The sequence below is a fragment of the Pan paniscus genome, chromosome 7, assembly GCF_029289425.2.
Source record: "Pan paniscus chromosome 7, NHGRI_mPanPan1-v2.0_pri, whole genome shotgun sequence".
Lineage (NCBI taxonomy): Eukaryota > Metazoa > Chordata > Mammalia > Primates > Hominidae > Pan > Pan paniscus.
In genome coordinates this window covers 120,223,500-120,239,790 of record NC_073256.2, presented here as the reverse complement: position 1 = coordinate 120,239,790, position 16,291 = coordinate 120,223,500, and the positions used below count along the sequence as shown (strand labels likewise).

Sequence of the window (16,291 nt, the reverse complement as noted above, 5' to 3'; positions counted from 1 at the left end):
ACCTGCCCCAAGGCAGGACTCTAATCTTCTATCTTTCTGATTGTGGGTTTTAAGACTTTTCCCAGAAAGAATCTGCCCTGTACCCTGGGGGAAGGAATGCTGATGTCAGGAAGCCTCCATAAAAACCCAAGGGAACTGGGTTCACAGAGCTTCCAGACAGCTGAACACATGGAGGTTCCTGGAGAGTGGCGGGCCCAGGGAGGGCATGGAAGTTTCACATCCCTTCCCCTGTATCTTGCCCTATGTGTCTCTTCATCTGTATCCTTTGCAATATCCTTTATAATAAACCAGTAAACACAGGTATGTGTTTCCCAGAGTTCTGTGAGCCGTGCTAGCAAATTAATCGAACCCAAAGAGGAGGTCATGGGAACCCCAACTTGAAGCCTGTAGGTCAGAAGTTCAGGAGGCCTGGACTTAATGACTGGAGTTGGGGGGTGGGCAGTCTTGGGGACTGAGCCCTCAACCTGTGGGTTCTGACAGTATCTTCAGGTAGATAGTGTCAGAACTGAATTAGAGGACACCCAGCTGGTGTCCACTGCTTGGTGCATGGGGAAAAAAAAAACCACGTTTGGTTACAGAAGTCTTCTCGTGTTGTTGATTGCTGTTGTGGTGTCAGAGTAGAGAGAAATCATAGAGTTTTCCCTACACATCACCTAAGTTACATTTAACTTGTAAAACTGGATTATTCCTTTGGCCTCTTACAGAGGTTTCTAAAGCAGCCCTCTTAAATTAACAGTGAGTAATCTGTTGTTTCTGGAAGTAATAAAAGACGTCAGTGTATGCTTATGACTTGTTTATTGCAGAAACCTTCCAAGTCACTCAGATGAGGGAAAATGCTGACCCCCATCTACTGGCATACACAGCCACTGAAATGAAAATAGGAAAAATGTTTTTCTTTTCCCTTACATGTGAATTTTAATCTGGACTCTATCACCCTTTGTTGGTCATGCACATCATTCCATAGGTTAAATTATCCTGTGAACAAAGATATAGGTGATGAATATGAGCCAGTGCTAGGATGCAGGGCATCTCTAGACTGGAACGGCACAGAACCCTACTGACCTAAGTGCTACATTCTGTGAAAAGAATTAAACATAACAATTATATTAAATAAAATGATTTCTCATCTGAGGTGAAAGCCAAGCCAGGTAAAGAAATTACAACTCTAGCCTGGTGCAGTGGCTATGCCTGTAATCTCAACACTTTGGGAGGCCAAGGCGAGCAGATCACTTGAGGTCAAGAGTTTGAGACCAGCCTGGCCAACATGGTGAAACCCCATCTCTATAAAAATACAAAAATTAACTAGGCATGGTGGCACATGCCTCTAATCCCAGCTACTCAGGAGGCTGAGGCACAAGACTGTGCCTCCAAAATAATTTTTAAAAGGAAAAAAAAAATGACTCCAAGGATTTGTGCGTTTTTTTTGTTTGTTTGTTTTTGTTTTTGTTTTTTTTGACAGAGTCTCACTGTGTCGCCCAGGCTGGAGTGCAGTGGTACAGTCTTGGCTCACTGCAACCTCTGCCTCTGGGTTTCAAGTGATTCTCATGCCTCAGCCTCCCGGGTAGCTGAGACTACAGCCAATTTTTGACTTTTTTTGGTGTGTGTGTTTTTAGTAGAGATGAGGTTTCACCATGTTGGCCAGGCTGCTCTTGAACTCCTGGCCTCAAGTGACCCACCCACCTTGGCCTCCCAAAGTGCTAGGATTACAGGTGTGAGCCACTGCACCCGGTCAGGATTTTAGTAACAGATACTCAGCAAATAAAGGAGCATCTGTTAGGCTTTTTACATCTATTTAGTTAAAAGAGAGAATAGTATATAATCTAAACTCTGTACCCAGCAATGTAATCTGAAACATTTTTGCTAGTCCATAAATACCATAGCATTAGATTATTGGTAAGTAAGTTGGCTTTTTAGAAAGGTTATTGGAGCACAAAAAAGATGTAGTGGATGGCTAAAATATCATGTTTTAAAATGTGAATGTTTTCACTATTCAACATCTATATATTTTGGTTTTCTACAGGATAAGGAGTGCTCCAGGAATTTACCTTAGCAATAAAAATTTATAGGAAGCTATCTTTAAACATTCCTATTGTCTTAGTCCATTTTGTGCTGATGTAACAGAATACCACAGACTAGCTAATTTATAATGCACAGAAATTTATTGGCTCATCATTCTGAAGGCTGGGAAGTCCAAGATCAAGAGGCCAGCATCTGCTGACGGCCTTCTTGCTGGGTCATCCCATAGTAGAAGAGCAAAGAAAGGACAACAGAGAGAAAGAGGGTAAGAGGATTGAACTCCCCCTCTTATAAGGAACCCCCTCTGGCATTAATCTATTAACTCCACCCTCATGACCTAATTACCTTTCATGAGGCCCCACCTCCCAACAACATTGCACTGGGGATTAAGTTTCCAACAGAGGCATTTTGGGGTACACATTCAAACTATAGCATTCATTAAACTGGGATTTTTACTCTCAATTACCAATAAACTCTTAACTTTTATATATGTGGTTACATGAGATTTCTATTATAGGGTGATGATTTTGTTTACCTTTTTTTTTTTTTTTTGAGACTGAGTCTTGCTCTGTCACCCAGGCTGGAGTGCAGTGGCACGATCCCAGCAGCCTCGACCTACTGGGCTCAAGTGATTCTCCTGCCTCAGCCTCCCAAGAAGCTAGGACTACAGGCACATGCCACCATGCCTAGCTAATTTTTGTATTTTTTGTACAAACAGCATTTCACCATGTTGCCCAGGCTGCTCTTGAATTATTAGGCTCAAGGGATCCCCCCACCTCAGCCTTCCAAAGTGCTGAGACTACAGGCATGACCCATCATGCCCAGCCTTACCTATTTATGTTGAGTGACTTACCCTTATCAATCATCTAATTCATTCAATCTTTCATATCTATTGGCACAAAAGCATATAAGTTTGAATCAATGGACCTAGGTGATTTAAGTAGGAACAGTATTATATCATTTTATCTTAGGGCTCTATTTAATGATAATATTTTTGCTGGCACTACCTGCATATTTGTGTATGAGTAACCTGACTTGGCAAAATAACTAAAACCCCAAACACAGTTAAATATGCCATTCTCATTAGATAGCTATCCTTCCATTAAAGTTACACTATGTTGTCTATTCCAATGTAGTACAGTTTTCTTTTTGTTTTTTTGTTTTTTGAGATGGAGTATCGCTCTTGTTGCCTAGGCTGGAACGCAATGGTGCAATCTCAGCTCACTGCAACTTCCGCCTCCCAGGTTCAAGTGATTCTCCTGCCTCAGCCTCCCGAGTAGCTGGCATTACAGGCATGACCACCATGCCCAGCTAGTTTTGTATTTTTAGTAGGGACGGGGTTTCTCCATGTTGGTCAGGCTGGTCTTGAACGCCTCGGCCTCCCAAAGTGCTGGGATTACAGGCATGAGCCACCGTGCCCGGCCTACTGTGGTATAGTTTTCAAAGCTCTATTGTATTCATGTAAAGCTAGCATTATTCTTTAAATCTGAATACACAAATACTAATCCTGTGGGCACATAGTTTTCATAATAAATGTTGTTGAGTTGCTTCATGGTGTAAATGATGTTGGCTTAGGCCCTAGTCCAGTATCATCTACTTAAAGAGAGGTCAACATTCACTGACTGCAAGTGCCCCTCACTCAACCCTTTACAACTTCCTGTTTCTCCTACTCTGCTGATATTACTCTGTTAAAGGTTACAGATAAAATTCTTTCCAGGCCCTTGCTATTCTCCATGAATGACTACAATGGCTTCACGTATGTTCTGCCTGCCAAAAACTTAAGAGTATTTTACCTTTCCAGCCCCACTTTCTCACCTTTTCTAAAATACAAATCATTTCCATGATTGAAGCCTTTTCCAACGCCTTTGGAATATAAACCCAAACTTTTTTTTTCTTTAAAGATCAACAACAGTTTATTAGTTACACATTCCCTCAGACAAGAAGAGGAAAGTAGTGTAAGCTATGCAGGCCCACACAGGGATTGCACTTGGGAGCAAAGAGAACAAACAGGGGACTGAGGAAGGTTTTGTAGTATCAAGAAGGTGAGATAGGCTGGGTGTGGTGGCTCACACCTGTAATCCCAACACTTTGGGAGGTTGAGGTGGGAGGATCGCTTGAGCCCAGGAGTTCGAGATTAGCTCTGACAACATGGTGAAACCCCATGTCTACAAAAAATTTAAAAAAAAAATTAGGCATGGTGGTGCACACCCGTCATCCCAGCTATTCGAGAGGCTGAAGTGAGAGAATCGCTTGAGCCCAGGAGGTGGAGGTTGCAGTGAGCTATAATCATGCCACTGCACTCCAGCCTGGGAAACAGAGTGAGAGTCTTTTAGGAGAAAAAAAAAAAAAAAGAAAGTGAGATGTGCCTTGAATTTCAAAACAAAATTTTATTGGTTCGTCTGAATAATTCTGTGGGCTGGCAGGGAACTAAAACACATTATACTCCCAACTGTTAAGACTGCAATAATATACTATAATGCTACAATGCCATAATCTACTATATACAATAGTACTTAATACAGTACATCCTCATTTGATGTCATCCATAGGTTCTTGGAAACTGTAACTTTAAGTCAAACCATTTACCGTATAACAAAACCAATTTTGCCAGAGACAAATCGATTTAAATAAGAGTTAGGGTCCTATGGCATATAGTTCCTATAGCATTGATAAACCCAAACTTTTAAATATGAGATTGGAGTTTACCAGTGATTTGCCATTTGGCAAAATCAGAATCCCCTTTCCAACCTGTTTGAGGATATGACAACCCTGATCACTCATCCCGTTTTGCGATAAGCACCCTCTTCCTTGAATAGCATAGCATTGCACTATTGTCATTTTCTTCGGCCTCTTGGTCTTCTCTGCGGCTGTCTTTTATCTCTGGCATTCTCTAGATCCTGTGCTTATACTCTTTTCTTCTATACCTCAATAATTCCTTAATTATCATGTCTGTAGGAAAGGCTCCCAAATTCACACCCAAAGGGTTCCAGATCTCCCCATTTTCAGAGGCCTCTGGACCATTTTTACCTGGCTATTTCTTCAACAGCTAAAACTCTGTATCACAGCAGCCTCAGGCCTGGTGTGATGGCTCATGCCTATAATCCCAGCATTTTGCGAGGCCTAAGTATGTGGATCACTTGAGTCCAGGAGGTCAAAACCAACCTGGGCAACATGGCAAGACCTGTCTTCACAAAAAATTAGCCAGGCATGGTGGTGCACCAGTAGTTCCAGCTACTCAGAGGCTGAGGTGGGATGATCACTTGGTCCCAGGAGGTGGAGGTTGCAGTGAGACGAGACTATGCCTCTCCACTTCAGCCTGAGCGACAGAGTGACACACTGTCACATACACACACAAAAGGCAAAAAAACCTAGCCTCATCTTACTCTTTTTTTTTTTTTTTTTTTTTTTTTTTTTTTTTTTTTTGAGATGGAGTCTCGCTCTGTCGCCCAGGCTGGAGTGCAGTGGCACCATCTCGGCTCACTGCAAGCTCCGCCTCCCAGGTTCACGCCATTCTCCTGCCTCAGCCTCCCAAGTAGCTGGGACTACAGGGCACATGCCACCATGCCCAGCTAATTTTCGTATTTTTAGTAGAGACGGGGTTTCGTCATGTTGGCCAGGGTGGTCTCGATCTCTTGACTTCGTGACCCGCCTGCCTCGGCCTCCCAAAGTGCTGGGATTACAGGCGTGAGCCACTGCTCCTGGCAGGGTCCTTCTATTTCTATCTCTGTTTATGGCTCCAGAATTCTCCCTGTTGATAAGCTTAATATCCCCAAATCACTTGACACCTTCTCATCTCCTTTGAAAGTCAAGATTATCTCTACTCTCTCTGTGCCTTTTCCCTCCCATCCATTCTGAATCCCCTTAGTACTTTCATTATTATTATTATTATTTGAGACAAAGTACATCTCTGTTGCCCAGGCTGGAGTGCAGTGGTGCGATCTCAGCTCACTGCAACCTCTGCCTCCCGGGTTCAAGCAATTCTCCTGCCACTGCCTCCCAAGAAGCTGGGACTACATGCGTGTACCAGCACGCCTGGCTAATTCTTGTAGTTTTAGCAGAGACAGGGTTTTGCTATGTTGGGCAGGCTGGTTTCAAACTACTGGCCTCAAGTGATCCGTCCGCCTCAGCCTCCCAAAGTGCTAGGCCACCACACCATCACTAGGCCACCAAGTGAGCAACCACGCCCGGCCCCCTTAGTACTAAAATAAATAAATAAGTAAACCAAAAGACCCCACAAAACTGCTGTAAGAGTTTCCTTCACTTCCAAACTTTCTACCTCTTTTCAATCCCACCCACTGGTGCCGGAGTAATCTTCTAAAAAACATATTTTTGAGCATATCATGTTCCTGTTTATATGGTTCCAGAATAAAGTCCAAGTTCCAATTTTTTGTTTTTGTTTTTGTGAGACGCAGTTTCACTCTTGTTGCCCAGACTGGAGAGTGCAATGGTGTGATCTCGGCTCACTGCAACTTCCGCCTCCCAGGTTCTAGAGATTCTCCTGCCTCAGCTTCCTGAGTAGCTGGATTACAGCCATGTGCCACCATGCCCAGCTAATTTTGCAGTTTTAGTAGAGCCGGGTTTTCTCCATGTTGGTCAGGCTGGTCTCGAATTCCCGACCTCAGGTAATCCGCCCTCCTCGGCCTCCCAAAGTGCTGGGAATACAGGTGTAAGCCACTGCACCCAGCCTCCAATGTCTTCTTGATGTCACCCTAATCTACCTTTTCAGTCTCATTTGCAACCATGCCCCTATGCTGGAACCAGAAAGGCTATTCACAATTCTCTAAACCCACCCACTTCTGTGCCTTCTCTCATCCGTTTCCCTTGCCTGGAACACTGGAACATCTACTCTCAAAATCACCAAACAGGCGAGTTTGGTGAAAAAGGAAGCACCTTTGTCTAGAAAGGCTTTTCTCAAAATCACTCTTTACCTTTCCCCAGCAGCCTTTCTCTCACTTAGCTGCAATCATCTCTTCCCTCCACTTGGTCCTTGCAGCATTTTATTTGTATCAGCCAACAATTTATTTTGTATTGCTGTCTTATTTCCCCTGCTAGATTGTAAGCAAGGTTTCAAATACTGTATTCATCTCTAGTTTTTCTTCCTCCACCAGAGAGGGTCTAGTGAATGGCTGTGCTTTCAAATGTTCTGAATAGAACAGAACTTTGAAGAAATAAAAGACAGAGCCAAGATATAGCCGAGCAAAATAAGGAAAAACAAAATCAGGAATGCGTCCACAGCTCCTGATTCTACCGAATACTCTCTCATACAGCCTCGCAAGATATCCTGCTTTTCCACACAGGAAGGTCGCTTTCTTCCTTTCACATTTGATGGTTTATTAATCAACCACAGTGCTGCTCAAAGTACACAGAGGGTTCGGAAGAATGAAAGGGAAAAAAGTCAGGGTCTTAATATCAAAGATCTTAACTTTAGAGGGGTGTGTCAACACATATTCCATTTGTGCTATGTGTTGCGAAGCGTAGCAGCACGAGAGAACTCGGGGTCTCTGATCATGATCATTAGTGCTGAGGCATCTAAAAAAGATGAAAATAAATTAAAAGCTATGTAGGTAATCTTAGAACCCCTAGTAAAAAAAAGTCTGTTGTGGAGTAGAAAAATTAAAACGACCGCGAAAATGAGACTTAGGGGATTGAAGTAATGTGCGCTTGTAACATCAGTAATCCCCTCTCCAACGCGGGTCCTGCTTGGGACTGACTCCACCAATCCTTTTAAAAATGAAGACATAAAAGCCATATTCCTTTAAAAAATTTCCACTGCACCGTATTGCAACGTTCGAGCACTGAGGACATTTTCACGTGGTCACAACCCTTTTTAACACCCGGACACTGGGCCGGTCCTTTCCGGCCACGAGGAACTCGCTTCCCTAAATGAGTACCGCATCACCGAGGGCGGGCGCCTCAGCCCGGGAGGACACTCCCCAGGGTAAACTACAGGCCTCACAAAGCGGAGGGAGCTGGACGCGAAGGCTCGGCAGCGGCGCCGACAGGCTTACCCCAGGCCCACTCTAGGCCGCACAGGGTTCGCGCCACCTCCGGCCCAGGACAGCTCTCAGACGCTGCCAGCGTGGAGCTCGACCCGGCTCACAATGCGCTGGGCCCCGCAGCGTGAGCGCAGGCGCCCGAGAGGCGGCGGGGGTCGGGCGGACGGCGCGCTCCAGCCGAGCCGCCTCCTTCTCCCGGCCCACACCCGCGCGGCCGCCCTTCGCCTGCCGGGGAGCTGCGGGTGGCTGGAGGGCGGGAAGCGACCGGCCAGTCTGCACCTGCATGACCCGGTCGCGCGCCGACCCCTCCCCTCTCTCTCCCGGGCTCAGTCCTCCTTCCTCTTCCGTCCCCCTCCCTTTTCTCCGGGCTGCAACCGGGCTGCGCCCCGCTCGCGCGGCTGCCCGGCCAGCTGTGATGTCACCAGGCCACGCCCCCTAATATAAATACTGGCGTCGCTGGCGCCGCCTTCTCACACTTTCAGGCTCTGATCGCGGCCGCAGTTTTTCCTTTTTTCTTCTGCCGTCGCCTTCTCTGCCTCTTCTCATCCTTTCTCGCTCTGCTGCTCTGCAGTGTGACGAGTCCGAATCCTCTTCCCACCCAGCCCGCGCCTTTCTTCTTTTGCCTGCGCTGTTCTATTTCTCCTTCGGCCGCCGCCGCCACTGCTGCACACAGCTGGTGTCGGTGCCGCGCTTTTACCCCCAAGTCGTTCCCGCAGCCTATGGCCCAGGCCGCCTTGGGTATTTCTGCTCAAGGTAACCACATCCCTCTTTAAAAATTCCGCCGAAAAAGAGAAGACGCTTTACCCGACTCTTTGGGCCGTTATCTCACGTGAGTACCGAGCCGAGGAGCGCGGGAGGGGCCAGGACGCGGGGCTGGCCTTGGGGGGCGGCTGGGGGGCTCCGGCTGGGCCCCGCCGCCCTTAAGACGTCCCCGCAGCGCCCCGCGGCCGGCCGCCTCGAACATGGCGGCGGCGGCATGTGTGGCGGCTGTCTGTGCCCCCGGCGGCGGCGGCGGCGGGGCTGGGCGGCGGGCCGCGCCTCAGGACCTTCGGGCGGCTGCTGGACGCTTGGCGGAGCCGGAGCCACAGCAGTTGGGGCGAGGGGGCGTGTGCCAGTGGGGGAGCGCGCGGGGGTCTCGCCGCCGGGGGTCGCCGTCCCCTCCTGGCGGCCTGCGGCCCCCACCCCTCTCCCGTGGTGCATTGCTGTTTCCGGGGAGGGGGCCCGGCCGCAGCCCTGAGGGGCCGGGGTCCCGCAGCCCCTACCCCGCGGTGCGCCGCCGCCACCTTTGCCTCCCGAAGCCCGGCGGGCGGGCGGCGCTGTGGGCTGCAGCGGCTGGGGTCCTGGTTATGAATGGAGCGGGGCGGGCCCCGCGCCGGCCTCTGGTGACAGCTGCGGAGGAAGTCGGATTCCTGGGGGGCGCGGGGAGCGCGGTCCCCCTCTGGTGGAGGAAAGTTGACGCCACTTGGGGCCTGGCGGCGGGGAAGCCCCGGTGTCAGGTAGCCAGCGAGAGGCCTTTGGCCCCTTCTGGAAGCCTCGAGGCTGCTGCTCCGCCCCTGCGGCGCTCCTGATTGGGTCAAGTCGCCTTCACTCACCCCAGTCACCTCCTGGAGCCTGAGGATTAGTCACCATGGCTTCGTTTTTCCGTCCGCGCCATGGTTCCTAGGCAGAAAGAGGGAGATTGGTAGACGGGTGGCTTATCAACTACTGTCTTGACTGCCAACAGTTGGTGGTGGTAACATGTTCTAACCCTTACACGGTATCCTGAATGTGTGTTTCGTAGACAAAGCTACTGGTTCAGAAACCCGAAACAGTCGGGGACACAGTTTACCGCCTCATGTTTCAGCACATTTAACTGAATTTTGTGGTGGCATCTTGGTTATATTAGTTCTGTGTCCCGTCGTGTTTCTATCGTGAATTCCCAGACTGGGTGGGAATCTAAAGACTCAAAGGAGGGGGAATTGCCTTGTGCTCAGCGAAGGTTGATGTAGAGGTACATCAAAGCACAAAGTAGAAGTACATCAAAGCACATCAAATACAGCAAGGGTTGGCAGAAACATGGCTCATGATTGTCTAGAAAGGCCCTCATAATTCATTAATTTCTTTTACATATACGAGAGCGTGCAGATGCTGATCATGATTAGAAATAAGCCCCAAGGAGTTTAGGAAAGACTCCAAAAGAAAATGATTATCGGTGGTGATAAGTGAGGTCGAGTAGTCAGTGCCTTTCTCCCCCAAGGTTTTATTACATACATTTTCAAACAGAAGGTGAAAAAGAGTTATACTTCCACCTCGATTCTGTAATTAACATTTTGCCTTATTTGTCGATGCATTTCAAAGTAAAGTTGGAGACCCCTCCAACTTTAGTATGTGCATATTAAATAGAGCTCAGTACCGCTTACTATTTTTTAAATCTTAGAGGGTAAAATTCACATCAGTATAAACCCACAAGTCTTAAGTATGCGATTTGATGAACTTTGACAAAAATACAGCTGTGTAACCTAAACCTTTTGTCCAGATGTAGAACATCGCCATCACCCTCAAAAGTTTTTTCTTGTCCTTTCAAATCGTCTCCCAGTCACCACAGAGCCAACCACGATCTTGGTTTTTTATTTTTTTGGAGTCTAGCTCTGTCGCCCAGGCTGGAGTGCAGTGGCACAATCTCCACTTGCTTACTGCAACCTCCGCTTCCCAGGTTCAAGCGATTCTCCTTCCTCAGCCTCCCGAGTAGCTGGGATTACAGGCGCCCACCACGCCCAGCTAATTTTTGTATTTTTAGTAGAAAGGGGTTTCACTGTGTTGGTCAGGCTGGTCTGGAACTCCTGACCTCATGATCCGCCCATCTCGGCCTCCCAGAGTGCTGGGATTACAAGCGTGAGCCACTGCGCCCGGCTGATCTTGATTTTTTTTTTTAAACCCATAGATTATTTTCGTCTATTCCAGAATTTCCACATGAATGGAATCATACAGTATGCATTCTTTGGTATAAAAGGCTTCTTTTAACTCAGCACATTTTTAATATTCATCCCTGTTGTCTTTATCTGTAGATTATCAGTAGATTATTTGTGTTGCTGAGTAGTAGCCCATTAGGTGACTATCCCTTGGTTGTTTTTTTTAAAAATAAACTTTATTAGGCCGGGCGCGGTGGCTCACGCCTGTAATCCCAGCACTTTGGGAGGCTGAGGCGGGTGGATTGCCTGAGGTCAGGAGACCAGCCTGGCCAACATGCTGAAACTCCATCTCTACTAAAAATACAAAAATTAGCCGGGCGTGGTGGCTGGCTCCTGTAATCCCAGCTCCTCGGGAGGCTGAGGCAGGAGAATCGCTTGAACTGAGGAGGCAGAGGTTGCAGTGAGCCAAGATCTCACCAGGGCACTCCAGCCTGGGGGACAAGAGCAGCGGGACTTCATCTAAAAAAATAATAATAATAATGAAAAATAAAATAAACTTTATTTTGGAGTATCTTAGTTGCGCAGCAAAGTCACAAAGATACAGTTTCTTCATACTTCCCACCCAGTTATTAGTAACATCTTACGTTATTACAGTACATTTGTTAAAACTAAGAAACTGACTTTGGCACTATGAAACGTTCGAGACTTTTATTTGGATTTCGCCAGTTTTTCTTTAATGTCTTTTTTCTGTTCCAGAATCCAAGTTACCACATTGTATTTAGTTGTCATGTCTTCCCAGTTTTCTTTGGTTTGTGACAGTTTCTCAGTCTTCCTTTGTTTTTCATTACCATCACAGTCTAGAAAAGTGCTGCCAGATATCTGGTAGAATACTCCCCTCCCCTAAACTTGGGGTTTACCTGATGTTTTTCTCATGATTAGACTGGGGTTTGGAGTTTTTACAAAGAATACCACAGAACGATTTTAAAAATCATTGGTAAAGGCATTGTGTTTTCAGAGATGTACTGATAATTTTGAGATACTAAGTTTGTAATAGTTGCTGTCAAAGTGATAGAAAGTTTTTGTAGTTGGGCACGGTGGTTTGCACCTGTAATCCCAGCACTTGGGAAGGCTGATGCAGGCGGATCACTTGAGCTCAGGAATTCAAGGCCAGCTTGAATTCCTATTTTATTTTTAAGAAAATAAAATAGGCCGGGCGTGGTGGCTCACGCCTGTAATCCCAGCACTTTGGGAGGTCGAGGTGGGTGGATCGCAAGGTCAGGAGTTCGAGACCAGCCTGGCCAATATGGTGAAACCCCATCTCTACTAAAAATACAAAAAAATTAGCCGGGCATGGTGGCACATGCCTGTAATCCGAGCTACTCGGAAGGCTGAGGCAGGAGAATTGCTTGAATCTGAGAGGCAGAGGTTGCAGTGAGCCAAGATCGCGCCACTGCACTCCAGCCTGGGTGACAGAGCGAGACTCCGTCTCAAAAAAAAAATAAATTACATAAAATGCTTCTTGTTTCTTACTGACCAACCGAGCCCTCTCTGTGCTATTCTCTAAGGTGTTAGAGAATTTGCAGTGTTTACATACACCATTCTAAGTGAAAATAATTTATTTTTTTCCATACTGCCTTTTCTCCGCATTTCCATTTAACAAGTCCTTCTTCATGCTTTTTTATCCTAACTGTCTGGATAAACATTCTATCTATCCTGTATGTAAGTGCTTATAAGAAGTGCTTATCTATCCTGTATGTGTTTATAAGAAGTGCTTATCCTATGCACCTTTTGGGTCTTGCTGTGTTGCCCAGGCTGGACTCAAATTCCTGGGCTCAAGCAGTCCTCCTGCCTTAACCTCCTCAGTAGTTGAGACTATAGGTGCATACTGTCACATCTGGCTCATTTTTTCTTTTCTTTTCTTTTTTTGGAGACAGGTTCTCCCTCTGTTGCCTGGGCTGGAGTACAGTGGCACAATCTCGGCTTACTGCAACCTCCGCCTCTTGAGTTCACGCAATTCTTGTGCCTCAGGCTCCTGAGTAGCTGGGATTACAGGTGTGCACCACCATGCCCAGCTGATTTTTGTATTTTTAGTAGAAGATGGGATTTCACTGTGTTGACCAGACTGATCTTGAACTCCTGGCCTCAAGTGATCCACTGGCTCAGAGCCACTGCGCCTAGCCCTATTTTTTGTATTTAAATAATGCCTTTCAAATTCTAGAGCCTTCATTCCCTACTAGTATCTTTTTGTTAAATGGAAATGTTGTAGGGTTCTCACTGAGGAACATTCTGGAATGTCTGACGTTTAATGTCCATAATGTTTCACATCATTGCTCTTGGGTTGCATTAAGCAGCAAAATAGCTGTGGATATATGTATTGAGGAAAAGATGAATAATGTCTTACCCAGGGTATCTGATCCTATTCCTTAGGATAATTGAGAATGATCTGTCCCCAGCATGACTCAACTTTTTATTTATTTAGAAAATTACGTTGGTGTTGAAAGAATCAGAATGTTATGGAGTAGTACATTATTTGGAATCTAATGTAAGATTATTATCATCATTGCATGTTTGTAGGAGTTCTTTCCTCATCATCCATAAATGTCATTCATTGAGCATGTGATCAGCTTCTCCTCCTAGATAGATGAAACATTTTGCCTCCACCAGGAGTGCCTTGATCCTGGTGAGATACACTTTAGGTATGCCTACAGTGCTTCTGAAATCCCTCCAACTCTTGACTTTATAATTTCTGGTTTTCTGGCTTCCTTCTTACCACCCCTTTCTAGCAAATACTGTCAGATTATTTTACTTGAAAACAGTAACCACTGAATTATAAATAGAAACATAGGTATATCATTTTAGCTTAGAAGTGATGAGTGGTAACAATGTCTAAAACTCACCTACCATATTGTATAGTGTGCTGTGCACTTATCACATTTATTTGTTCCTGGTGATAATAGAATGAATTATGTCCAAATAGGTTAGATATGAGAAGATAAATCTTAAGAGATTAGTTGCTTAATATTATAAGGAAGTTCTCAAGTTATTTTATGTTTTTCAAAAGTTATTTTAGATACATATATAATGCATTAGCTAAGTCATAAAATCTTTTGGTACTGTGGTGGATTTTTACATTTAAAATGTAAAAGACAAATATTTGAGGAGTAAAAGAGTGTTCTGGGTGGTTCCAAACTATTGGGTCATGCTAGTACATTATTCATATAAAGTCTTGTATATACACTAGGTTGGTGAGGGCACTTGGAATTTTTTAAATTCTGGACCACTTAAAAATGTGGAATTTTAGAGGACAAATAAAAGCAAAAATGAAGTTTTCATCTTCAAAAATGAAGGCTGGTAACTCTTGAGTAGGCAGATAAAACGACTTGGTAAGATGGCTATGACATCAAGTTCTGTGAATTTTTTACAGCAGCTTGGAAATGTTTACTGCATAAAGTACTTGGTACTGTGGTAAACCCTTTGAAAATATCACTTGTGTAATGTGACTTTAATGAAACATTGTTATAAAATGAACACGTATTCTATAGTTCATGTTTAAGTCAGCCTAAACATTTTTTTAACATAGGACTATCTTCTGCTACTTTTATTTCCTTCTTTTAGGGCGAACTTTCTGACCAAGTATACAACTACCCAGAGGGCCTAGGAGAAGTGCTGTATAGAGAGCAGTTCGACTTCAACGCTGAGCCACCTTGGGAACCTAGCTGATGATAGGGGGGTTCCATCTCCCAACTTGTCCATGTAAGTATTTGCACATTTGTTGGTGGGGAGGAGGTCTTTAAAATCGAAGGAAGAGTGCTGCCTTGCTTAGTATTTTTCAGAATTTGAAATTGCATTTACCTCTTAAAGTGCAGTGGCTTTTAAATTTCTGAAATAGAGATAAGACAGTTACCGGTTACAGACTTGACTGATTTAGTTGTGTGCATTGTTTACCAATGACTGGATCATTTAAAACTTTATCTTGTATGCATAACTTAGAAAATATACGTTGAAGAGGGCTTTTGGGATATAAGGTGTAGTTTATCACATCATTCAACCATTTAACTTAGTGAAATGATTTTTGCTACTCAGCTGGTAGGAACAACTGATTGTTTTTAGAGGACTTGCTGAAAGATGATAGAGATAGATAGAGATACATATATATATCTCAATTTATATATGTATCTAAATATGTATATGGTATTAAAATATATGTATGGTATTAAAATATAGATATTTAACAGATTTTCAAGGATAGTTTTTGACTATACTTGGTTTTCTATGTGTGAATTTTACTTTAGAATTGAGCCCCTGTGCAAAATGTAATTCCACAGTAAACTGAATTTGGGCTACTAGATTTGTGTGGGTTCATTTAAAAATTTTGTGGTATATAGACTTATTGTTACGGAAATTCAGATTTTGTTATTAAAATTTAAGTGTTTTTAAGTTTGGTCAGAGACTTGGAGGTAAGTTTTCAGGAAAGCTGAGGATATCAGTTTTAGTGTTTCTTTAATCTGATCTTGTTAAACAGATCCCTATTCGATAAAAATGTTTGCTCTAAGCAAACATTTGATGTTAATACAAATTAGAATTTTAGACTCAGGTTTTTAAGGCTAAAGAGAAGGAAACACAGTTTAAATAGTAAGATTTCTTGAAACCTTTGACTTAGAATGTTGGCTAGAGGGTTTCCTATACTGGCTTTCTCCTACCTGTGTAAATTTGAGCAAATGTGAATCCCAGCTATAACATAATGTTGGACTGGAACAGTTCTTTTTGTGTTAAACTGGCATAATTTCTTTTTTTGAGTGTATTACTATCTTTGGTTATGCAGTGTAGTCTTCGGATGAATTGCATTAGCATCCTCACCTAGAACAGAAATACAGAATCTCAGCCTCACCCAAACCTGAATCAGTCTATATCCAGGTGGCTTGTGTGCACATTAAAGAGAAGCAGGGTCATTGCCGTTTCAATACTAAGTCAGTTGCCTAATTTTTGTTAGTCCATCTGTTCTATTTGCAACATACCTGATGTTTTTCTCCCAAGTTGACTTGGAGATTTAAAACCTTTTTGGGTGGTGCAATCTGTTAAAGTTAACATCATAGTTGTGAATCCATTCTAAGGCAGAAATTTAAGAACAAGCTTCGTCTTTTGAGGAAGACCGCAATAAAAGATAATCCTTCTTTTAATTCGTGTCTCTTGCTTTAAAGAAAAGTTACCTTGCATTATAGTTAATATTTCTACTGATGTTTCCTCTTAGAAACTTGAGAGACTATTGTCAGTGAGCTGAATGATTCTGCAAAATCAGGGAAAAGTAGTCTTTAGATTAATAATGTAGGATTCAGAAAGTCTATAGTGTCTCCCTCTTTGTGGGTAGGAGGGAATGGGAGCAGATAGAAGCTA

The 16,291-nt window shown here is 44.3% G+C and overlaps 2 protein-coding genes across 5 annotated transcripts in view; one reads left to right on the top strand and one right to left on the bottom strand.

Annotated features, from left to right (window-relative positions):
• The window catches only part of ATP6V1C1 (ATPase H+ transporting V1 subunit C1), a 203,947-nt gene extending 195,785 nt beyond the window's left edge, over positions 1–8,162 (bottom strand). The window contains exon 1 of the mRNA XM_034966453.2: positions 8,025–8,162. The gene's annotated coding sequence lies outside the window, so the exon portion shown is untranslated. The remainder of the gene's footprint in view (positions 1–8,024) is intronic.
• Positions 8,163–8,366: 204 nt separating this feature from the next.
• AZIN1 (antizyme inhibitor 1) overlaps positions 8,367–16,291 on the top strand; it is a 38,256-nt gene continuing 30,331 nt past the window's right edge. For 2 of the 4 annotated variants that reach the window (NM_001301730.1, NM_001291493.1), the window contains 2 exon segments: positions 8,367–8,841; positions 14,516–14,653. The gene's annotated coding sequence lies outside the window, so the exon portion shown is untranslated. 4 annotated transcript variants of the gene reach the window in all.